The following is a 27214-nucleotide window of genomic DNA, read 5'->3' on the forward strand; positions in this document are numbered from 1 at the left end:
GGTCGTCCAGTCCGGTTGGGGTTGTCAGGCCCGATAGATCTATCAACAGGATTCGCGTTTACAATACCGCTGTAAATAATAGTTACCAAGCTACAGGGAAGTATGCCAGTGGTACAACTCAACGTAGAATATATTTTTGATCACTTGTGTCCATAACGTAAATCATTTATAAAAACAGCGCATGTATTCTCAGCCCAAAAATATTTAAAGTTTAAAAAGGGACTATATACTCACCTAATGTATTTTGTAGTAAAAATACATGTAACACCATTGGTAACTTATAAGGTTGGCCTTCGATTCATGAACCTATATCATTCGTATATATATTAATACATATACAGGAAATCACATAATTTTCCTTTATTAAATATATATTATTTATGTGCTCGTAGTTTATATAATTCACATTAAATTCTATTTAAATTATATACATATATTATGTCTTAAAGTATATGTTATATTTACCTATTTGTATATATTTAAAATGGTTAAAATCTATACATTTAGTTGTAGTAATATATCCAAATATATATACAAAATTGTTTAGTGTTATATTTATAAATTAATAGTTTGTTATATGTAATTATATGTATATATATGTAGAAAATATTAATAGATTTGTTATATATAGTTATGTGAATTTATTAATACTAATATTTAAGGAAAATAAATATTTTTTTTTTTTTTTTAAACTACCGATAATAATAATAATAACGTTCCTAATTATGTTAATAATAATAACAGTTATCTTTAGTAACAACCATATTAATGTTACCCTTAATTATTTTAATAACTATATTACTAGTATTAATAATAATAATAACAATTAAATAAAAAAATTTATAATAATAATAATAGTAATAATGATGCAAATAATAATAATAATAATAATAATAATAATAATAATAATAAAAATGAGTTTGAATGTGTAAAACTACCTTAGAGATCCTTTTAAAAAAACATATGTCCCAAGTTAAGATCGAACCCGAGACCTTCATTTAACACACATTGATACTTAGCCAGCTGATCCGCCCAGATTTTCTGATTAATAACCAACCCGTAATATTATAACCCGTTTAGTTATTCGTTCCTTCTTCTTCCTCCCAGAAATCAAACCAGAAAATATTCTAACTTATGATGAGTTTCTTAATTGGCTTTAGGAGTATAAATTGATACAGAAACGACTCCCAATCTTGGTTTAATCAATTTAAACAAAATTAAAAAAAAATGGTGCTGTAACAGTTCGAAGAACACGTCTTTGAACTCAAAATCAAACTCGAGTTTTCGGAATGTTTTGGATCACAACATCAACACAAAAAAACTTCTAAATTCATATTAGAATCTGTTTGAATCCTCAATTAAACTTAAAACATTAAAATGGGTTTGGATTTCTCGATGAACAAATATTTTAACCTTTTTGACCCGAAACTTTAACTCAGGAATTCATGTTCGATAGAACGAATTGGAATACGAATTTTTGCAGAAAGATTAACCAACTGAATCTTAACTGAACTGTATTATTACATTTTTCATCTGATTTCTAATTTGGTTTTGAGCAAAACGAGTTCATGAACAGAGGTACGCACCTCTTAAATTTTCTGTTTAATTTGATAATTAAAAGCAGTAATCAGTGATGGAATTTATGAAAAACGAGTTGTTCTCCTCGAATATATATAATAGATGATCGTTGATATACAGAGAAAAGGGTAGACCAATCATCACGAGTAAACAGAAATTCAAAGAAAAAAAAATACCTCTGATAATGATATATGCGTAATCCATGTGATTTTATATATACACTGTATTCCTATTTCTGTAACTATAAATATCAGTATTTAAGTGACTGATTTTTTTTTATATATCTAATTATATATATATATATATATATTTTATAATTCATAAGCTTTGGTAATTAATAATTATATTATTATTATTAATAATATTACTAATAATTAATGATACTACTAATAATAATAGTATTTTTGATAAATAGATTAGAAAAAAATATATATATATGATAAATAATGATGATTTTTAATAAATTTAATTAATACTATTGATAATAAAAATAATAATAATAATCCTCTTCGTAATACAAACAATAATACTAGTTAATATTAATATCAATATTATTATTAATAATAACATTAACAGTAACAATAATACATCTTAATCATAATAGAACTTTATTTATATATGTATTTTATATTAAGAGTAATAATATTGTTAATACAAATATTAATATTAATATCAACAATAATAACAATAACGAAAGTAATAATATTAATATTAACAATACATGTATATACAAATTTGCAATTAGACTTAATATATTACAATTTATTAATTATATCATATTTACTATAATATTTCATATTTATAAATTTGCAATATATATAATATTACATATGTATAAAGTTCATATATGTTTACAGTATTACCTACACACAAAGGTTCGTGAATCGTCAGGCATAGTCAAAGGGTAACTGATCATCCAAATAAAGATTTCAGATTTTCTAGACTCAACATTAAGGTTTTTGCTTATCGTGTCGGAAACATATAAAGCTTAAGGTTTAAATTTGGTCGAAAATTTCCGGGTCGTTACAGTACCCACCCGTTAAAGAAATTTCGTCCCCGAAATTTGGTAGAGGTTGTCATAAATAACAATAGGAATGTTTTCATGACGAATATGAGATAATAATGAAGTTTTATCATTATTGAGATATTTAAATAAAACGATTCGATTATGTAAGACGCACGAGTGAAGCTATCACAAAAGAGTGAGATGAGTAATATGGTATCGTTTTAACTGATGACGTGGTTATGATTGACTTCCGGAATTCACGTGATTTAAAGAAAATTTTTCGTAATAAGATTTGGTTCTTCGGCGATTTAGGAAACAGGATCTCCTTTGATTTAATGCGGCAAATCTGTTGTAATTTCTTTGTCGGATTTTTCACTTATAAAACTACCCCTTTCGTTCCCTTATTTCCATATCCCACATCTTCTACTCTTTCTCCTTAATTCTTACTTTAAGATATTTGCCAGTATGCTCCATCCTATTCTAATCCTTGATATATTCTTAATTTTCACATCTGTCATCCTTCTCTTTCATCTACCACCAGAAGAATCTATTTCCTTCTACTATACTCTTGTGTTTATGGTGTTTCTAATTCTCCCGTGTCTCTATATTGCTATTTGTATTGATATACATGGTTTGAAATTTCTGGGTGGTTATTGAGTTTTATAACTTCCCTTATACTTCGATGTTCATACTCCTTCCTTCTATAATCATTGTCATCCGCAATTTATTCCTTCTCCTATTTGCTGCGTTTTATACTCTAATTTCCATTTTGGAGCTTCATTCTTTCATTTCTTTTTCCCGTCCTCAAGCCAAGCGAGAAATGGTTCGGAATTCGTAGGTATAAGATTTGGAATGAACATAGCTAATGTTCTCAGAAAGGAATGGTAATGGCATGATTTTGATTTGTCAAATTACCAGAATATCCAGGAAAATAGTGCTATCAAGATGATTTGTTCTTAATACATTTCGGAATTGGATAGAATGTAGGAGCCGTGTAACATGACACATAATGACGGTACTGTGAATCATCACATTCCATTAGAAACTTAACATGACTTACTGTAATATAATGAAGTTGATCAAGTTTCATTATATTATACTAATTCATGTATCAGTTCCCACCACTGCTTCAGAACATTCCTATTTTAATCTCGAAGGTTTTAGAATTTGGAAACTAACACAGTTTCTTTTATGTTGTAACGCAGATGTTACGGAGAGATAAATGATCCCAGATAAGAATAGTTATGAAAATATCTCCAGAAATATGGAGAATATGTATGACGGAAGATACGAAAATATCTTATAGTATCTAAGATAAGATGATGGTGATGAATATCATCTGGAAAGATTTAGAATAAGGAGTAGGGTTCTTACTAATGATTTCAGCAAGCACTGAATCATTTGGATTCTTTGAAAGCAGATTCAGTTCTTGTATTTGTTCTTTGTTTCCTTCACGGTTAGCTCAATCCGTTTTTCATTACCAAATTTGCTATCGAGTGTTTCTAACACTTCCTTCTTTATCATCAACTTTTGACCATTAAGACCATCTACAACATGCTGCTTCGTCAGCATTTTCAAAGTTAACAGATTCGGGTCATCGGTTATCATACCGAGGTGATTTTAGAAGTATTGTGTTTTTAGATGATTAAACGCTGATGGTAGTATGGTGAATTATAAAAGGTTCTCTGGTAACAATAAATAAACACGTATATATTCTGAGGTAATAACAAGGTTGTTTTGAACGAAAAATCGAAATCAACTTGTTGGAGCTGTGACAAAATTTGGCTAATTTGAAAAGGAATTGCAAAGTTATTTTGGGTAATAATAACACTAAAGGAATTAACACTGCTAAGTGTTAAGCGTTGACTCAGATTCCGAGAGTTTTCAGGTGCATAACTATATGCAAGAATCTTTTCTTCCATAGATGATGTGCGGTTGGTTCAACTTCTCGATCGAGGTGTTTTCAAGAATCATGAAAGGTTTGAATGCGAATTGTAATTGTCGAGGTACAAATGAGGTTTAGAATGAAATCAAGTGGCAATCTTGAAGAATTGTTTAGTCTCATATGTTATAATCAATATTTTAATTCATTTTAATTGTCCAAAATTAGCATTCCAATAGTCCGATAGTCCAATAGTTCAATAGTTCAATAATTCATATATAATTTAATATATAATATTCGAATTAAATAATACGTATCGTGACCCGTGTACCGGTCTCGGTGTCGATCACAACTCAAAGTATATATATATTTTGGAATCAACTCCGACCCTGTATAGCCAACTCCCATCTTCACATATAGAGTGTCTACGGTTGTTCCGAAATATATATATAGATGGGTCGATATGATAAGTCGAAACCTTGCATACGTGTCCCGTTATTTAAAGTGCGTAAAAGTAAATAACAGAAATTAAATGACGATAAATAAAATTGCGAGAATGTAAATTGCGATAAATTAAATGTTAGCCGGGAACAGTTAGCTAGGAACAGTTAGCGTGGATTCCTAACAATATTTCAATTTATTTAACTCGTCTGTTTCTAACAAATTTTATTTTGTCCAATGTTTTCTTCTTTATGCCACTTGTTGGATTCTGATAGGTCAAAATCCGAATATGAAATTTGAATAGAAATGGTTATTCTGTGGTGAACGGATATGTATATCGGTAGTTGTAAGTAGGATAGTAAATGATCGTTGAATTAGATTCGAAGAATGTACAGTGTAACTTATTAATGTGAATTCTAAATATTCCTCGGGTACTACCCACCCGTTAAAATATTTTCATCATTAATAGTTTGTACGAAGGAAATTTTTTTTTTTTTAATTACAATCTTTATGAAAATATACTTGCATATATATTTTCTTCGGATGTAATTATGAATTTAATGAGTCAATAGAATATTAAGCTCATTTGATTTATCGTTATTACTAGATTACATGATCTCTAAAACATTAGAGATTACATAATCATCATATCGAACGAAGATAAATGAGGTAGAACGATATGTGAAGCGAAGATAATCGATGTAGAACGATATGTAGAACGAAGATAAAGTAGATAGAACGATACGTAGAATGATAATTATGCTCGAGGTACAGAATGAGATGTTGAGGCGTGTGATGTTGAAACTTGGGTTGTTGGGGGTACTGGTATTGATGTTGGTGCCGATGATGTTGTTGGAGCTGTTAAGTTTTGCACCATATTCTCCAAGGCTACTACTCGAACACGAAGTTCGTTGACTTCTTCTACTAACCCTGGCCGGTTATTAGTGTGAGATGGAGGTTGGATATCTTCTCTAGTTCCGTTAATGGTAGCCTCAAGACGAAAAATTCTTGCAAAAAGGGTATAAACGGTGTTGCGAACAGGTTCGCCGGTGAGCGGGTCGAGCACTCCGACGTTAGGTGGTAAGTTCGGCTCGTGATATGGAGTACCTTCTTCATTTCTCCATAGGGTAAGTATTTCGTGAACCCATCCCCACTTTCTAAAGAAATCACGATAGTTGATCGGTTGGTGCGCTCCCGTCACGCTATCTTCGGAGTCAGAAGAACTTGGTCGATTCGTAGAGGCCATCGTACACGATCACAGAAAAGATTTTTGGTATGAAAAGCTTAGTGACAGCAAATAATAGTTGGATGGTATTCTCAATGCATAATATGCATAGATATATATAGTACCAGGATCCCTTAAATTACGGAGAAATTTACGGAAGATATTAAGCAAAGTCTATCGTAATAGATACGCTAAGATATAAATTTGTCTATACACTATCTATGCAATAAAGGCAGTAAGGCATGTCTAGACTTAAGAATGGTAAGCAGGCAATTCCCTAAGGATGATAAGTAGATGATTTCCGACTAGAAATGATAAGCAAAACTTTTTGACATGCAGACACGGTCAAAGTCCAGACTCACTAATGTATCCTAACAACCACCAGTTAGACACACTAATGGGAGACCTGGTTCACTAAGACCAACGCTCTAATACCACCTGTAAAGACCCGTCCTTATCCATCTGGACAAAATCTTCAACATTTGGTTCCATTGCGACGATCGACTCCAAGTAATGCCTTTAGTATGAGCTAATGCACAGCGGAAGACTTAATTCGTACCTGAGAATAAACATGCTTTAAAATGTCAACATAAAGTTGGTGAGATATATAGGTTTGATGCTAGCAGCGTTATAACTATTGATCACAAGATTTCATATGTAAACATTTTAATAAAAATATTCTAAGTGGTTGAGCACTTGGTAACCATACTTAACATTTAATCACGTCGCATATTCCCTTTATTATGAAATCTTACTACACTGTACCAAGTGTAGTCACGAAACGAAGTACTGTGCAACCGTTGAATACTGGTCGTCCAGTCCGGTTGGGGTTGTCAGGCCCGATAGATCTATCAACAGGATTCGCGTTTACAATACCGCTGTAAATAATAGTTACCAAGCTACAGGGAAGTATGCCAGTGGTACAACTCAACGTAGAATATATTTTTGATCACTTGTGTCCATAACGTAAATCATTTATAAAAACAGCGCATGTATTCTCAGCCCAAAAATATTTAAAGTTTAAAAAGGGACTATATACTCACCTAATGTATTTTGTAGTAAAAATACATGTAACACCATTGGTAACTTATAAGGTTGGCCTTCGATTCATGAACCTATATCATTCGTATATATATTAATACATATACAGGAAATCACATAATTTTCCTTTATTAAATATATATTATTTATGTGCTCGTAGTTTATATAATTCACATTAAATTCTATTTAAATTATATACATATATTATGTCTTAAAGTATATGTTATATTTACCTATTTGTATATATTTAAAATGGTTAAAATCTATACATTTAGTTGTAGTAATATATCCAAATATATATACAAAATTGTTTAGTGTTATATTTATAAATTAATAGTTTGTTATATGTAATTATATGTATATATATGTAGAAAATATTAATAGATTTGTTATATATAGTTATGTGAATTTATTAATACTAATATTTAAGGAAAATAAATATTTTTTTTTTTTTTTTTTTAAACTACCGATAATAATAATAATAACGTTCCTAATTATGTTAATAATAATAACAGTTATCTTTAGTAACAACCATATTAATGTTACCCTTAATTATTTTAATAACTATATTACTAGTATTAATAATAATAACAATTAAATAAAAAAATTTATAATAATAATAATAGTAATAATGATGCAAATAATAATAATAATAATAATAATAATAATAATAATAAAAATGAGTTTGAATGTGTAAAACTACCTTAGAGATCCTTTTAAAAAAACATATGTCCCAAGTTAAGATCGAACCCGAGACCTTCATTTAACACACATTGATACTTAGCCAGCTGATCCGCCCAGATTTTCTGATTAATAACCAACCCGTAATATTATAACCCGTTTAGTTATTCGTTCCTTCTTCTTCCTCCCAGAAATCAAACCAGAAAATATTCTAACTTATGATGAGTTTCTTAATTGGCTTTAGGAGTATAAATTGATACAGAAACGACTCCCAATCTTGGTTTAATCAATTTAAACAAAATTAAAAAAAAATGGTGCTGTAACAGTTCGAAGAACACGTCTTTGAACTCAAAATCAAACTCGAGTTTTCGGAATGTTTTGGATCACAACATCAACACAAAAAAACTTCTAAATTCATATTAGAATCTGTTTGAATCCTCAATTAAACTTAAAACATTAAAATGGGTTTGGATTTCTCGATGAACAAATATTTTAACCTTTTTGACCCGAAACTTTAACTCAGGAATTCATGTTCGATAGAACGAATTGGAATACGAATTTTTGCAGAAAGATTAACCAACTGAATCTTAACTGAACTGTATTATTACATTTTTCATCTGATTTCTAATTTGGTTTTGAGCAAAACGAGTTCATGAACAGAGGTACGCACCTCTTAAATTTTCTGTTTAATTTGATAATTAAAAGCAGTAATCAGTGATGGAATTTATGAAAAACGAGTTGTTCTCCTCGAATATATATAATAGATGATCGTTGATATACAGAGAAAAGGGTAGACCAATCATCACGAGTAAACAGAAATTCAAAGAAAAAAAAATACCTCTGATAATGATATATGCGTAATCCATGTGATTTTATATATACACTGTATTCCTATTTCTGTAACTATAAATATCAGTATTTAAGTGACTGATTTTTTTTTATATATCTAATTATATATATATATATATATATTTTATAATTCATAAGCTTTGGTAATTAATAATTATATTATTATTATTAATAATATTACTAATAATTAATGATACTACTAATAATAATAGTATTTTTGATAAATAGATTAGAAAAAAATATATATATATGATAAATAATGATGATTTTTAATAAATTTAATTAATACTATTGATAATAAAAATAATAATAATAATCCTCTTCGTAATACAAACAATAATACTAGTTAATATTAATATCAATATTATTATTAATAATAACATTAACAGTAACAATAATACATCTTAATCATAATAGAACTTTATTTATATATGTATTTTATATTAAGAGTAATAATATTGTTAATACAAATATTAATATTAATATCAACAATAATAACAATAACGAAAGTAATAATATTAATATTAACAATACATGTATATACAAATTTGCAATTAGACTTAATATATTACAATTTATTAATTATATCATATTTACTATAATATTTCATATTTATAAATTTGCAATATATATAATATTACATATGTATAAAGTTCATATATGTTTACAGTATTACCTACACACAAAGGTTCGTGAATCGTCAGGCATAGTCAAAGGGTAACTGATCATCCAAATAAAGATTTCAGATTTTCTAGACTCAACATTAAGGTTTTTGCTTATCGTGTCGGAAACATATAAAGCTTAAGGTTTAAATTTGGTCGAAAATTTCCGGGTCGTTACACATACGGCTTGCCAGTATGGCAAACGGCCTGCCAAACGGTCAGAGTAAACGGGCTCGATAAACGGCTTGCCTAATCAAACGGCCTTCAAAAACGGCTTGCCAAACGGCTTGCCAGCCGTTTGCAGCAAAAATCAAGTCTATTTAAAGGGCTCTCTCCATCCATTCCAACACTGATGTCGTAGGGGGTGTATACAAAATAGTGTTTATTTTTACTACAAAATGCGACTAAATATTACACAAGTTTTATTTATTTATTTATCGAGTGGATATACCTAAACCTTGCTACAACACTTATAGGCAGTGTACCTAATCGTAGAGTAGTGTAGTTTTTAGTAAGTCCGGTTCGTTCCACAGGGAGCTGGTGAAGTTAACGCTATATTATTAAGTTTATTTGTAAAAATATATATATAAATAAGTAGTAGTATTATTATAAAATGGGGGTTTTACCGTTTAATGACCGGTTTGTCGATTTTAAGCGTAAAAATAAATGACAAAAATTAAAGTGCGTAAAATAATGACAATAAATAAAATGACAGTAAATAAAATTGCGAGTAATAAAATGACAGTAAATAAAGATACGATGAGAAATATAATAAAAGAATTATGCTTATTTAAACTTCCGTAATCATGATGTTTGACGTGTTGATTTTAATTTATTACCATGGGTTAATTGTCCTTTGTCCTGGTTTATTTGATACGTCTATCTGGTTTTTGTCCATAATAGTCCATCGGTCATAAATATAAAGTGCGAGTATCCTCGTCAAATTACCCTTATACCCGAAGTCAAATATTCCAACTGATTAAGGATTTAAACTGTGACGCAGTTATCACTTCTGTCAACAATTACACCAGTTATCACTGTATGTAATCCACCCCTGTTTTAATTAGTTTATGAATATTAATTCATCCACTTGATCAGAATGAATAATCAATTACCCAACCCAATTGATTAATTAAATGATTATAACAGATTCCATATGAACATCACTAAATAGGACAACCATAATCATTATTAATTATTAGGTTAATTAATTTGAAGATAGGTTCGACAGACTCCAATGAGTTGTCACTCAATTAGACAATACCCCCCATCTATTAATAGTCAATAGTTCAATTTCCACAAGTGTCGGTCTTTTGCCCAAACCTTAATTATGGTCCAAAGTTCAATAACCCCATCTTAATATTTTAGCCTAACATCACGATTACTTCGGCTCAAATAAGCATAATAATAACTTAGTTACGAGACATTAATTTAAAAAGGAAGAACATAACTTACAATGATTATTTATAGCGTAGCGTTACACGGACAGAGTTTCGACTTACACACTCAAACGATCTCTATCATAAATCTTATTATTATCATAATTTAAACTTAAAATTAAGATTATTGTTATATCTTATTACATTAACATTATGATAGAGATATAGAATATAGATATTGATAATTGATATTGATATTTGATAGGATAAAAAAAAAGGATAGAAAAGTTGATCGAAAAAAAGGTCTCCCTAATTTTGATCGTAAATCATCCTTTTATAGCGAAATTAGAAATTGAATTTTCATTTACGACCCCTGAACTATGCTCAATTAACAACTTTTTATTATTTAATATTATTCTTATTATGAATTATTTAAATATTATATTTTATTCTTGTGCATAGTTGACTCGTAATTTTTACACCGTTGCGTCGAGCGCTGAAAGTTGGTTCATGTCCCGGTTCCGGATTTTCGAACGTCCTTGCGTACTATTTAATATCTTGTACTTTGCGTTTTGTAACTTGTACTCTTGTCATTTTTAGACGTTCTTCATCAATAATTTGAACCTTTTTGATTGTATCTTGTACTTTTGAGCTTTTTGGACCTTTGTGTCTTCAATTCGTCGTTTTCGCCTTTTGTCTTCGCACTTATTTAAAATAAACGAATATTACTTGAAAATGGAACAATTGCAACTAAAATCTTGTCTTTCTTGGGGGATTTTGCTATGAAATATATGTTCCTTTTTAGCCTTATCAATATCCCCACACTTGAGCGTTGCTTGTCCTCAAGCAATACAGTCTTGAAATAATATAATACATCACACGAATCACTTCTTTATTCTTTACACTTTGTACATCAGTGATTTTGATAGAGCGGTATAAACAATGATAGTAACGATATGGTTAAAGGTGGGTGTGTCATCCACAGTTGCCTTGGGTTTAGGACAACGACACTTGCAATCAAATAGCCGATTTACTTTCGGTTTCCAAAGCAAAGTGCACATTTGAAAGGCGGTTTACAGTCCCACATGACTATAAAAATTTAGATCCTTTAAGGAAATTGGATCTTTATGAAAACATTTGATCTTTTGAAAATTCAAGCTAGATTTTACCCTAGAAAAGTTTTCTGATTTGATCCATCATCGGTGTTGCAAAATATATTTGTGGATCAATATTTTGGCTAAAACTTTTAGGTTCGTGTAATCTACTGCTATCCCGGTATCGAATAGCACACATCCAGTTTACTTGTTCCGTATATTACCTTTCGGTAAACTACCGCCCGGTTGTAAAGGAAAGCGATGAACAAGAAACTGTTAAGGCAATGTCCCGTGACATGCAGATGATTATGGTCTTTTAACGTGTCGGATGCTAGAACTATCCTTGGTAGGAGCGATAGTAAAGATCATCCTATAATTTTTCGGTCTGGCACAAGGTCCTGTCTCCGACCATGCTATGCAACCACCGTTCTTACGGTTGACACCCGATTTGGTTCAGGTGACCTAATGAATTCCAGGTGAATTTCTTAGGATTTTACGTTCAATGGTAATGAACGCATTGAAAATGGTTTTTCAGAAAACAAATCGGTTTGTATTTTTGATCAAAATATTTTCTCGTTCATGCTCGAGTTTAGATATCATCGAATTCCATGAGTTTGAATTCTCAATCTTTAAGGTCAATCTCTAGGATTGAGTATTATCAGTCTTAAAAGCTGATTTTTAATCTTTAAGGAGATTATCCTTTTCTGGGGATCTGATTCATTAGTCTTATCAAGCTAATTTGCACGGTGCCCCCCCATTGTACGAGATAAATCCTTCTCATGGTTAGGATAAATCTGACCACATGGCGACCCTGTTTGATGCTGAGGTCCGTGGATTTCCTGCTGATTTTAGTGATGACTTTTCTAGATTTTTCGTCAACCTACAGCTGGTCTGGACGACAACTTCATGACCTAAATCAAGAAGCGCGTTTCTTTTTCGGAAGACTTTACTTCCTTTTAATGATGGAATTGATTCATCGTGTAGATCCATCTTTCTTTCAAAAGTATTATAGTAAATCGGGTAAAACTGATTAGTATCATCCAAAACAAAAGTACCTGCAATAATCTTGTACAAAAATATGTGATAGATAGTTTTTAATTGAATAACTTGGTACATTCTCCCCACACTTAGTTTCTTTCTTTGCCTTTTTATTCTCCTTTATTCCATTTTAAATGAATTCAAGCATTTTAGGTTGTTTCTCAATTTATGTCCTTTCCGATAATTTCGGTATTATCACCTAGTTTTCACCGTTCATAAATATGTATAAACATGATTTTGACTTCATTTAATTGAAAATTTTTCAAATTTTCACAAAATTTGGCAAATAAACCAAGTATAAACCTGAGAGAATTTATAACCCTTCCCCACACTTAAGATCATGCAATGCCCTCATTTGCATGAAATCAGACTATAATTTAAATTCATGAGGGTGATTAGCGTAGAAAAATGATTAAAAATACCGAGTTTGTAATTACAAAGCTCGTTGAATGATAGATGGCGCCTCATCGTTCATTCCTTCATTTGTTATATCATATTTGTTGTTTTGCGTCTTGTCGTCAAAATTAGTACCTTTTGCTGAACTTTAATGACAGTCTTTGAAAGTGCGTTGTTTTACCCTGTTTTGTACATAAGATAAAATACAAACATATATATATATATATATATATATATTTTTGAAGTTTGGTTTATAACCCCACTTTTCAAAAATTTATAAAGTATAATATTTTTGGCATACTTTAAATCAATAAAATTAAAAATAATGATAACAAAATTTGTCGCCCCGCCCTCGGGTAAAGTAATTTCGGCTTAATGACCTAGTCTTCAACTCACGACGAATTTTAGAAATCATTTTTTCAACTTAATGAATTAAAGTAAATTTTGTTTTTAAAAACGTAAATTAAAATGCATATTAATTTCATAAAAAACCTACAAAACAAAAATTCAGAATGGAGGGAGAAAACTAGTTCTTTAGTGTCTGCTAGCGGAAAAGACCAATCGGATTCCATTCTCGGAACTACACGAGAACAGAACAAATAACTTTAGACAGCATTATCTTTTTATAACATTCGAATCTCCCCACAATTAGGTAGCTGTGGTGTCGAAATTGTGATTAACTTTATCGTCAATTTCTCTTGGTCCATAATCAACTTGCATATCCGTGACTTTTTCTTTAAGCCATTGGTCGGATTCCTGTGTAATATCCATAATTTCAACTAGTTTCTCCTTTTCTTTAGGTGATAGATTGGATACTAACCGGTTACATAACTTAAAGTTCCCCTTGGTTTTAGCATCGCGAATCCGTTTAATAAGTTTCTTCATTGAACTATTAATAACGGGATCATTTAATTTCGTATCAACAACGGGGTTCTTTGTTATCATGTCATCATTAGGTGTTACTTCATTTTCCCCACACTTAGGCGTTTCATTATTGCTAAGTATTACCGTTGGAGTTGGTAAAAGCACATGGTTCTTACCAATTGTTTTTACTGGTTCATCGGTTTTGGCTGGTGGAGATTTAGACTTTCGAATCATAAAGGTGATCGATTTGTCACCACTTTTAAGTGTCATTCTTCCATTTCCTACATCAAATAACGCCTTGGTGGACGCTAAGAATGGCCGACCTAAAATTAGAGGAATGTTTGGGTCCTCTTCTATGTCAATGACAATAAATTCGACTAGAAAGGTTAAATTGCCTACTTGAACGGGTAGGTTGTCAGCAATTCCAACTGGGTGCTTAATGGTTTGATCAAAGAGTCGAACACTCATATCCGTTGGACTTAACTTACCTACACCTAATCTCTTATATAAGGAAAGAGGCATAACACTTACACTTGCACCTAAATCTGCTAGTGCATCATACATGACACAATCACTAAGTAGACAAGGAACAATAAATTCACCCGGATCACCTACCCTAGGTGGAGGTTTTGGTGGAACTGTCTTCACCGGGTTTATATTTACGGCTTTTGTTTCTTGCACTTTCTTATTCTTTTTCTTCTTCTTCTTTCCAGAGGTATCACAATCTTTATTACCTATCACTTGCTCATACTCAACTCCTTTTCTTGGAAACGGGATGGGTGGTTTGTATGGTGTCACCACTGGCTTTACATACTCGGGTGGTGGTGGTGTAACTTCTTCATTGTTACTCACATCTAAAACCTTCCCATCTTCTGGAGCTGGTTTTTCAGAATTTGTTGACACCATATTAACATTCTCTTTCCGAGGATTTACTTCAGTATTACTCGGTAGCTTTCCTTGTTCCCTCTCACTCATCATGCTAGCAAGAGTACCTACGTGTTTTTCTAGATTCAAAATGGAAGCTTGTTGAGTTCTTAATGACTGATCAAACCTCTCGTTCGTTTGGGTTTGAGATGTAATGAATTGTGTTTGAGATTCAACTAGCTTTGCCATCATTTCTTCTAGATTTGGCTTTTTCTCTTCGGTTTGTTGTGGTGGTTTATACAAGCTAGGTCTTTGTTGATTGAAAGTGTTGTTTTGAGTTGGTTGGTTATTCGGACCTTGTTGGTTATACCAGTTATTTTCGGGTCCTTTTGGATTGTAAAGAATGTTTTGATTTCGATTTAAGTTTAGCCTTGGCGGTTGATAATTATTTTGATAATTATTTCCCGGCCTTTGGTTCATATAGGAAACATTCTCTCGTTGTTCCATCTTGGTTCAATGTGACAATCTTTCAATAAGTGTGGTCCACCGCATTGCTCACAACTGATTCGTATTGCGTGAATATCTTTATTCATCTTTTTCATTCGTCTTTCGAAAGCATCTATTTTTGCGGAAACGGAATCAAAGTCATGGCTAGAATCGGCTCTAGCCGCTTTAGATGATCGAAAGATATCTTTTTCTTGGTGCCACTCATGCGAGTGGGAGGCTGTGTTATCAATAATTTTGTAAGCTTCAGTTGCGGTTTTCTTCATAATGGAACCACCAGCTGTTATGTCGATGTCTTTTCTTGTAGCGATGTCTACGCCTTTATAGAAGATTTGCACTATTTGAAAAGTATCTAATCCGTGTTGAGGACATCCTCTCAACATCCTTCCGAATCTTGTCCACGCCTCATATAATGTTTCATTTGGCTTTTGCGTGAACGTAACAATTTCTCCTTGAAGTCTCACGGCTTTGGATGCCGGAAAGAATCGTTTAAGAAATTTTTCAACTAAAACATCCCATGTGTCAATCGCCCCTTCAGGTAACGATTCTAACCAATCTTTGGCTTCTCCCTTTAAAGTCCAGGGAAACAACATGAGATAGATCTGCTCATCTTCCACTTCTCGGATTTTGAATAGTGTACAAATTCTATTAAACGTACGAAGATGTTCGTTTGGGTCTTCATTCGGCGCACCACTGAATTGGCATTGATTAGTCACCATGTGTAGAATTTGTCCTTTGATTTCATAATCTGGAGCATTAACTTCTGGTTTAATAATGGCATGACCTTGGCCCGTGCGTGTAGCTCTCATTCGGTCTTCCATACTTAGAGGTTCTAGATTTTCCATGATTGGAAGTGTTGTATCTGAATCACTAGAGGTTTCTGATTTAATGGTTTCTTTCCTCAACAATCTCTGTTTGAATGATTGGTGGTTCCGGAGGAAAGTTTAATGGTTCGGGATCTACAAACCGTTCCTGAATATTCTCCGGATTCTCAATTGTGAGGTTTGTTTCAAAAACTGGATTATCGGAAATTTGAGTTTGAGGATTTGGTCGACTTGATGACGATTCTAAAGAAAAATCAACGGCGGCGATATTCGTTAAACGATGTCTTGATCGAGTTACAGGTGGTGAACGTATGACCGGCGGCGAACGTCTTGCTCGGTGCATTCACTGAATATCCTATTAGTTTTTAAAAAGGAAAGAAAAATTATAATAAGTTATCCAATTAATAGACTTTTCTGATTTTGCCCACGTTTCGAATAGCCAAAAGATGCAGCAGAGGGGCAGGATTCGTTTGGTCTCAATATAATTGAGTACTGTTTGGCTCCAATAACCCGGTCCACGTACAAATTCAACTATTACTACGAACCAGAAAATTTTGATGTCTATCAATTTAACCACTTAAAATAAATTTTCGTAATTTTAAGAAATTTAGAGAAGAAGTAGAAAAAATTCTAAGTCCTAAAAACTAGAATGGCGAGAAATAAGAGAGAAAAAGATTGCGCGTCGAAAAGTGTCGAAAAATGAAAAAGACGAAGAGTGGTTTGTAAACACGCGGTTAATCCAACCTTATAACTATCACTATCTTAAAATTAAAACTACAAATAGAGATTACTAATTGGAATTGTAATTGATACATAGGTAAAAGGCGTCGAAAAAAAAAAAAAAATAAGAAAATAGCACGAAAAATGGCGTCGCAAAATTTTAAGGCACCTAAATTTTAATCTAAAGAAAAAGTACTTAAGGGATTTTACGGCAAAACTAAAAATTCTAGAAGTAAAAATAACTATGGCAAAACTAAACTTAATACTAAAAGTTGCGAATATAGTCTAAAAATCTAAAGGTAATAAAACTAAAAAAAAAATTTTTTTATAGACAAAATCTTAAAAATATATTTTTTTTTACGTTTTTTTTTTTTTTTTTTTACGTTTTTTTTTTTATATTTTTGCAAATATAAATTAAAAATATAGCGTTTTAGTGCTCCCCGACAGCGGCGCCAAAAACTTGATGTCGTAGGGGGTGTATACAAAATAGTGTTTATTTTTACTACAAAATGCGACTAAATATTACACAAGTTTTATTTATTTATTTATCGAGTGGATATACCTAAACCTTGCTACAACACTTATAGGCAGTGTACCTAATCGTAGAGTAGTGTAGTTTTTAGTAAGTCCGGTTCGTTCCACAGGGAGCTGGTGAAGTTAACGCTATATTATTAAGTTTATTTGTAAAAATATATATATAAATAAGTAGTAGTATTATTATAAAATGGGGGTTTTACCGTTTAATGACCGGTTTGTCGATTTTAAGCGTAAAAATAAATGACAAAAATTAAAGTGCGTAAAATAATGACAATAAATAAAATGACAGTAAATAAAATTGCGAGTAATAAAATGACAGTAAATAAAGATACGATGAGAAATATAATAAAATAATTATGCTTATTTAAACTTCCGTAATCATGATGTTTGACGTGTTGATTTTAATTTATTACCATGGGTTAATTGTCCTTTGTCCTGGTTTATTTGATACGTCTATCTGGTTTTTGTCCATAATAGTCCATCGGTCATAAATATAAAGTGCGAGTATCCTCGTCAAATTACCCTTATACCCGAAGTCAAATATTCCAACTGATTAAGGATTTAAACTGTGACGCAGTTATCACTTCTGTCAACAATTACACCAGTTATCACTGTATATAATCCACCCCTGTTTTAATTAGTTTATGAATATTAATTCATCCACTTGATCAGAATGAATAATCAATTACCCAACCCAATTGATTAATTAAATGATTATAACAGATTCCATATGAACATCACTAAATAGGACAACCATAATCATTATTAATTATTAGGTTAATTAATTTGAAGATAGGTTCGACAGACTCCAATGAGTTGTCACTCAATTAGACAATACCCCCCATCTATTAATAGTCAATAGTTCAATTTCCACAAGTGTCGGTCTTTTGCCCAAACCTTAATTATGGTCCAAAGTTCAATAACCCCATCTTAATATTTTAGCCTAACATCACGATTACTTCGGCTCAAATAAGCATAATAATAACTTAGTTACGAGACATTAATTTAAAAAGGAAGAACATAACTTACAATGATTATTTATAGCGTAGCGTTACACGGACAGAGTTTCGACTTACACACTCAAACGATCTCTATCATAAATCTTATTATTATCATAATTTAAACTTAAAATTAAGATTATTGTTATATCTTATTACATTAACATTATGATAGAGATATAGAATATAGATATTGATAATTGATATTGATATTTGATCGGATAAAAAAAAAGGATAGAAAAGTTGATCGAAAAAAAGGTCTCCCTAATTTTGATCGTAAATCATCCTTTTATAGCGAAATTAGAAATTGAATTTTCATTTACGACCCCTGAACTATGCTCAATTAACAACTTTTTATTATTTAATATTATTCTTATTATGAATTATTTAAATATTATATTTTATTCTTGTGCATAGTTGACTCGTAATTTTTACACCGTTGCGTCGAGCGCTGAAAGTTGGTTCATGTCCCGGTTCCGGATTTTCGAACGTCCTTGCGTACTATTTAATATCTTGTACTTTGCGTTTTGTAACTTGTACTCTTGTCATTTTTAGACGTTCTTCATCAATAATTTGAACCTTTTTGATTGTATCTTGTACTTTTGAGCTTTTTGGACCTTTGTGTCTTCAATTCGTCGTTTTCGCCTTTTGTCTTCGCACTTATTTAAAATAAACGAATATTACTTGAAAATGGAACAATTGCAACTAAAATCTTGTCTTTCTTGGGGGATTTTGCTATGAAATATATGTTCCTTTTTAGCCTTATCAAACACACACTCAATTTGTAATTCATTTTCATTTTTTCAAGTTTTTAGTTAGTTTTAGTAGTAGTTAGCTTAGCTTTTATTTTTCGGAGGATATCCCGGCGAGTCCCTGCGATCTCGGGCAGATTTCTTCGGCCTTTTCAGGTTTTTATCCTAAACGCTTGTCTTTTGTATTAAACATGTGTTCTTACTTTTTATGTTTAATAATGCGTTCCGATATTACCATGATAGCTTAATTAATCTGTATGTTGCCATGATAGAAGTTTGGGTTAGCGTAATTATGTTAATTTAGTACGATTACTGTTATAATACTGAACAAGGAAGTCTGATAGATTTGTATGCTAGCATCTTAAGGATTGACCAACCTAGGTTGTGATCAGGACTTGTCCACCTATATGAAATTAGCTACTTCATATGATTAAGACCCCTGGTTATACTGTATCTGAAGATTCTATGAACTCGGTATGGCCGGAGTTCCCGAGAGGCATCTAATGCACTTTTAGGACACGGAACTTAGGAATTGAGACATGAATGACCTAGTATGCCTATTGACTGTTCCGAAGAGACTTCTTAGGAGCTGTTAAGATCTAGTTAGTGCCTTCACTGTGTGGCCCAAGCCTATTGAATGTTCTTGTTTGATTGTTGCCTTAGGTCTTAGTCATATCTACTGTTTAGGTATTCATTATTTTTCTATCTGCTTTACTATCAGTATATTAATTGTGATGTTGTATAATGTTTAAATTGTTGTGATCTCATTAGAATGATGGAATAGTTGTTAGTTTTCATTTAAGGTTTTGCCAACTTAAACCGACAGATTTCTTCTGTTTGTGATCAGTGTTCAATCAACATGGCACGTTGTTATTCAGTTACCTAAACTGATAACGAGGGTTAAGATTAGAGCTTAACTCACTAATAAACCTAGTGCTTTACTGAGGATAACCTCCGAGGTATTGTTACCTTTCAATTATACGACCAAGTGACATACTTCTCATTGCTCAAAGAGAACTCCGAGAGTTCAAAGACAAGTTGAAATTTCCCGTTCATAATGATTATAAACGTTCCATATTAATTGATTTCGTCACGAGGTTTTGACCTCTATATGAGATGTTTTTCAAAGACTGCATTCATTTTTAAAATAACCATAACCTTTATTTTATCGATAAAGGTTTAAAAAGCATTACATAGATTATCAAATAATGATAATCTAAAATATACCGTTTACACACGACCATTACATAATAGTTTACAATAAGAATATATTACATCAAAAATAAGTTTCTTAAATGTAGTTTTTACATAATATCATACAAGCATGGACTTCAAATCTTGTCCTTATTTTAGTATGCAACAGCGGAAGCTCTTAATAATCACCTGAGAATAAACATGCTTAAAATGTCAACAAAAATGTTGGTGAGTTATAGGTTTAACCTATATATTATCAAATCATAATAATAGATCACAAGATTTCATATTTCAATATACATCCCATGCATAGAGATAAAAATCATTCATATGGTGAACACCTGGAATAGTGAGATCTTCTTTAGCAAAACATTTCTTCAAATTCGAGACGTGGAATGTGTTATGTAAAGCTGCGAGTTATTGAGGTAACTCAAGTCGGTAAGCTACTGGTCCGACACGATCAATAATCTTGAATGGTCCAATATACCTTGGATTTAATTTCCCTCATTTACCAAATCGAACAACGCCTTTCCAAGGTGCAACCTTAAGCATGACCATCTCTCCAATTTCAAATTCTATATCTTTTCTTTTAATGTCGGCGTAGCTCTTTTGTCGACTTTGGGTGGTTTTCAACCGTTGTTGAATTTGGATGATCTTCTCGGTAGTTTCTTGTATTATCTCTGGACCCGTAATCTGTCTATCCCCCACTTCACTCCAACAAATTGGAGACCTGCACTTTCTACCATAAAGTGCTTCAAACGGCACCATCTCAATGCTTGTATTGTAGCTGTTGTTGTAGGAAAATTCTGCTAACGGTAGATGTCGATCCCAACTGTTTCCGAAATCAATAACACATGCTCGTAGCATGTCTTCAAGCGTTTGTATCGTCCTTTCGCTCTGCCCATCAGATTGTGGATGATAGGTAGTACTCATGTCTAGACGAGTTCCTAATGCTTGCTGTAATGTCTGCCAGAATCTTGAAATAAATCTGCCATCCCTATTAGAGATAATAGAGATGGGTATTCCATGTCTGGAGATGACTTCCTTAAAATACAGTCGTGCTAACTTCTCCATCTTGTCATCTTCTCTTATTGGCACGAAGTGTGCTGATTTGGTGAGACGATCAACTATTACCCAAATAGTATCAAAACCACTTGCAGTCCTTGGCAATTTAGTGATGAAATCCATGGTAATGTTTTCCCATTTCTATTCCGGGATTTCGGGTTGTTGAAGTAGACCTGATGGTTTTTGATGCTCCGCTTTGACCTTTAAACACGTCAAACATTCCCCTACGTATTTAGCAACATCGGCTTTCATACCTGGCCACCAAAAATGTTTCTTGAGATCCTTGTACATCTTCCCCGTTCCAGGATGTATTGAGTATCTGGTTTTATGAGCTTCTTTAAGTACCATTTCTCTCATATCTCCAAATTTTGGTACCCAAATTCTTTCAACCCTATACCGGGTTCCATCTTCTCAAATATTAAGATGCTTCTTCGATCCTTTGGGTATTTCATTCTTTAAATTTCCCTCTTTTAAAACTCCTTGTTGCACCTCCTTTATTTGAGTAGTAAGGTTATTGTAAATCATTATATTCATAGATTTTACTCGAATGGCTTCTCTGTCCTTTCTGCTCAAGGCGTCGGCTACCACATTTGCCTTTCCCGGGTGGTAACGAATCTCAAAGTCGTAATCATTCAACAATTCAATCCACCTACGCTACCTCATGTTCAGTTGTTTCTGATTAAATATGTGTTGAAGACTTTTGTGGTCAGTATATATAATACTTTTGACCCCATATAAGTAGTGCCTCCAAGTCTTTAATGCAAAAACAACTGCGCCTAATTCCAAATCATGCGTCGTATAATTTTGCTCGTGAATCTTCAATTGTCTAGACGCATAAGCAATTACCTTCGTTCGTTGCATTAATACACAACCGAGACCTTGCTTTGAGGCGTCACAATATATCACAAAATCATCATTCCCTTCAGGTAATGACAATATAGGTGCCGTAGTTAACTTTTTCTTCAACAATTGAAATGCTTTCTCTTGTTCATCCTTCCATTCAAATTTCTTCTTTTTATGCGTTAATGCAGTCTAGGGTTTTGCTATTTTGGAAAAATCTTGGATAAATCTCCTGTAATAACCAGCCAGCCTTAAAAATTGGCGTATGTGTTTCGGAGTTTTCGGGGTTTCCCACTTTTCAACGATTTCAATCTTTGCTGGATCCACCTGAATACCTTCTTTGTTCACTATATGACTGAGAAATTGAACTTCTTCCAATCAAAATGCACACTTTATAAACTTAGCGTACAGTTTTTCTTTTCTCAGCAACTCTAGCACTTTACTCAAATGTTCTTCGTGCTCTTGATCATTCTTCGAGTAAACAAGTATGTCATCGATGAAAACAATGACAAACTTGTCAAGATATGGCCCAAACACTCAGTTCATGAGGTCCATGAACACAACTGGTGCGTTAGTCAGTCCAAACGGCATAACCATAAACTCATAATGATACCCAGAACGTAAATCAATCTTCGAATAAACCGACGAGCCTTGTAGTTGATCAAATAAGTCGTCGATTCTCGGTAGTGGGTAGCGGTTCTTGATGGTAAGTTTGTTCAACTCTCGGTAGTCGATACACAACCTAAATGTACCATCCTTCTTCTTGATAAACAAAACAGGAGCTCCCCACGGTGATGTGCTTGGTCGAATAAAACCACGCTCTAAAAGTTCTTGTAATTGGCTCTGAAGTTCCTTCATTTCGCTGGGTGCGAGTCTGTATGGAGCACAAGCTATTGGTGCAGCTCTCGATACAAGGTCTATTTGAAATTCAACGGATCGATGTGGGGGTAATCCCGGTAATTCTTTCGGAAATACATCGGGAAATTCTTTTGCGACGGGAACATCACTGATGTTCTTTTCTTCAGGTTTAACTTCCTCGATGTGTGCTAGAATAACATAACAACCTTTTCTTATTAGTTTTTGCGCCTTCAAACTACTAATAAGATTTAATTTCGCGTTGTTCTTTTCTCCGTACACCATTAAAGGTTTTCCTTTTTCACGCATAATGCAAATCGCATTTTTGTAACAAACGACCTCTGCTCTCACCTTTTTCAACCAGTCCATGCCAATTATTACATCAAAACTCCCTAACTCGACTGGTATTAAATCAATTTTAAACGTTTCATCCCCCAGTTTAATTTCTCTCTCCCGACATATATTATCTGCTGAAATTAATTTACCGTTTGCTAATTCGAGTAAAAATTTACTATCCAAAGGCATCAATGGGCAACTTAATTTAGCACAAAATTCTCTACTCATATAACTTCTATCCGCACCCGAATCAAATAAAACATAAGCAGATTTATCATCAATAAGAAACGTACCCGTAACAAGCTCTGGGTCTTCCTGTGCTTCTGCCGCATTAATATTGAAAACTCTTCCTCGGCCCTGCCCATTAGTATTCTCCTAATTCGGGAAATTTCTAATAATGTGGCCCGGTTTTCCACATTTATAACAAACAGCGTTGGTATTACTTGCTCCGACACTATTCGTTTCGGCATTACTTGTTCCGACATTATTTGTTCCTTTAGTTCTGTTAAACTTTGGTCCATAGACCTCACACTTTGTTGCGCTATGACCATTTCTTTTACATTTATTGCAAAATGTCGTGCAAAACCCCTGATGATTTTCTTCACATCTATGACATGGCTGTTTTTTGTTTTTGTTGCCGTTGTTGTTATTGAGATTATTGTTGGGATTGTTATTGTTGTTGAAACTGTTGTTGTAGTTGTTGTTGTTGTTGGGATGTTTGTTGTAGTTATTGTTAAGATTGCGGTTATTGTCGCGGTTGTTGGGATAGTTGTTGCGATTGTGGTTGTAATTGTTGTTGTTGTTGTACTGGTGACCCTTGTCACCGTTTTCCTCCCACTTCCGCTTAAGTTGTTTCGTGTTGGCTTCTTCGGCCGCCTGCTCTTTAATTCTTCCCTCAATCTGATTTATGAGTTTATGAGCCATTCGACTTGCCTTCTGTATAGAAGCGGGCTCGTGTGAACTCACATCTTCTTGAATCCTTACTGGTAACCCTTTTACAAACGCGTCGATCTTCTCTTCTTCATCTTCGAATGCTCCCGGAAACAATAGGTACAACTCTGTGAATCGTTGTTCATATGTGGTAACGTCGAACCCTTGTGTTCGTAACTCTCTAAGTTCTGCCTTGAGTTTATTGACTTCGTTTCTAGGACGGTACTGCTCGTTCATCAATTGCCTGAATGCCAACCACGGTAGTGCGTAAGCAACATTTTGTCCTACCTATTCAAGATAGGTATTCCACCACGTTAACGCAGTACCTGTGAAGGTATGCGTAGCGTACTTAACTTTGTCCTCTTCAGTACACTTACTTATGTAGAGACCCGTCCTAATCCATCCGGACAAAGTCCATATCGATTATAAACGATTTACAACAGTTGATTACATCGCAAGGTACTTGACCTCTATATGATACATTTTACAAACATTGCATTCATTTTTAAAAAGACAATATTTCATTACATCGAAAGTTGACAGGCAGGTATACCATTTCATAATATATCTAACTATAATTGACTTAATAATAATCTTGATGAACTCGACGACTCGAATGCAACGTCTTTTGAAATATGTCATGAATGACTCCAAGTAATATCCCTAAAATGAGCAAATGCACATCGGAAGATTTCTTTCGTACCTGAGAATAAACATGCTTTAAAGTGTCAACCAAAAGGTTGGTGAGTTCATTAGTTTAACATAAATAACCATTATCATCATTTTAATAGACCACAAGATTTCCATATTCAGTTCTCATAAATATACGTCCCATGCATAGAGACAAAATATCATTCATATGGATTGAACACCTGGTAACCGACATTCACAATATGCATATAAGAATATCCCCATCATTCCGGGATCCTCCTTCTGATATGATATAAATTTCAAAGTACTAAAGCATCCGGTACTTTGGATGGGGCTTGTTGGGCCCGATAGATCTATCTTTAGAGTTCGCGTCAATTAGGGTGTCTGTTCCCTAATTCTTAGATTACCAGACTATATAAAAAGGGGCATATTCGATTTCGATAATTCAACCATATAATGTAGTTTCGATTACTTGTGTCTATTTCGTAAATCATTTATAAAAATTGTGCATGTATTCTCAGCCCAAAGATATAAAGGGTAAAAAGGTAAATGAAACTCACCTAATGTATTTTGTAGTTAAAATACATATGACAATACTGAACAATGCAGGGTTGGCCTCGGATTCACGAACCTATATCATCCATATATATATATATATATATATATATATATATATATATATATATATATATATATATATATATATATATACATAATCGTAATGGAACAAATCCGTATATTATATTTTACATTATATATTATATATATTTAATTTGTGTTTACATATTTAAAATGATTTGTTTAGATAGTTATATTCATATGTATTTAGTTAATATTATATCAAAAATACTTAATTTGTTATATATGAATATTCATATAAAATTCGTTAATATGATTAATACATATTGTTACCTATAATTATATTTTTATATACATAATATTTATTTAGTAACATAATATATTAATATTGGTAAGTAAAAGTTGTATTTGATTATAATAGTAATATTAATAATTTTATTAATAATAATAAAAATAATAAATTTTGTAGTATTACATAATACTTAATAATAATTATTATTATAGAAATTTCATTACTCGTGATAATATTAATATCAATACATATGTTAATCATAATCAAAATCTTCCTGATAAATTTCTAAACTACTAACTAAAGCTTCTATAATATCATTTCGTAATCCTATCATAATAATAATAGTAATACTTATATTATTAAAATCATAAGAATTATTCATTTTACTACTAATGAGAATAATAATAATAAGTTTAAAAAAAAATTAATGATAATGAAAATAATAATTTTGATAATACTACTTAATACTTAACAATAATGATAACAATAAAAATCCTATTACTAATGATGATATTAATAATAATACTAATTAATGATATTGCTACTAAGAAATGTAATATTTGTAGTAACAATAATAATAATAATACTCCTAATTGTATTTATAATACTTATACTAATAATACCAATAATGATAATATTCTTAATGACACTAATGATAATGATACTTCTAATATATTAGGAGTAACAATGATTATTGTAATAATAATAACAACAACTAATAATAACAATAAGAAAAATAATAATAATACTAATAATAATTAAAGAATCATAATTAAAGACTACCTTAGAAATCTCCTTTAAAAAAAAACGCCCCAAGCGAGACTCTAACACTAGACCTCTCGTTAACCAACACAAAACTCAGACCATCCAAACCCATCTGCTTTTCTGTTTTATTTACGGATCCCATATTACTTAACCCATATGTTTTTCTATTTTCCACCTTCTTCGTCTTCTCTGAATATCATTCGATCAGAATCATACCAAAAATCATAAAACGAATTTCCAAAACAAGATTTAAATTGTTGCCAATTACCAGAAATTAATAAGTGATGTAATTGTTTAATAATGAAGACGAAAATATATATATATATATATATATATATATATATATATATATATATATATATATATATATAT

This window comes from Rutidosis leptorrhynchoides, chromosome 2, assembly GCF_046630445.1.
Source record: "Rutidosis leptorrhynchoides isolate AG116_Rl617_1_P2 chromosome 2, CSIRO_AGI_Rlap_v1, whole genome shotgun sequence".
NCBI classification, from domain to species: domain Eukaryota; kingdom Viridiplantae; phylum Streptophyta; class Magnoliopsida; order Asterales; family Asteraceae; genus Rutidosis; species Rutidosis leptorrhynchoides.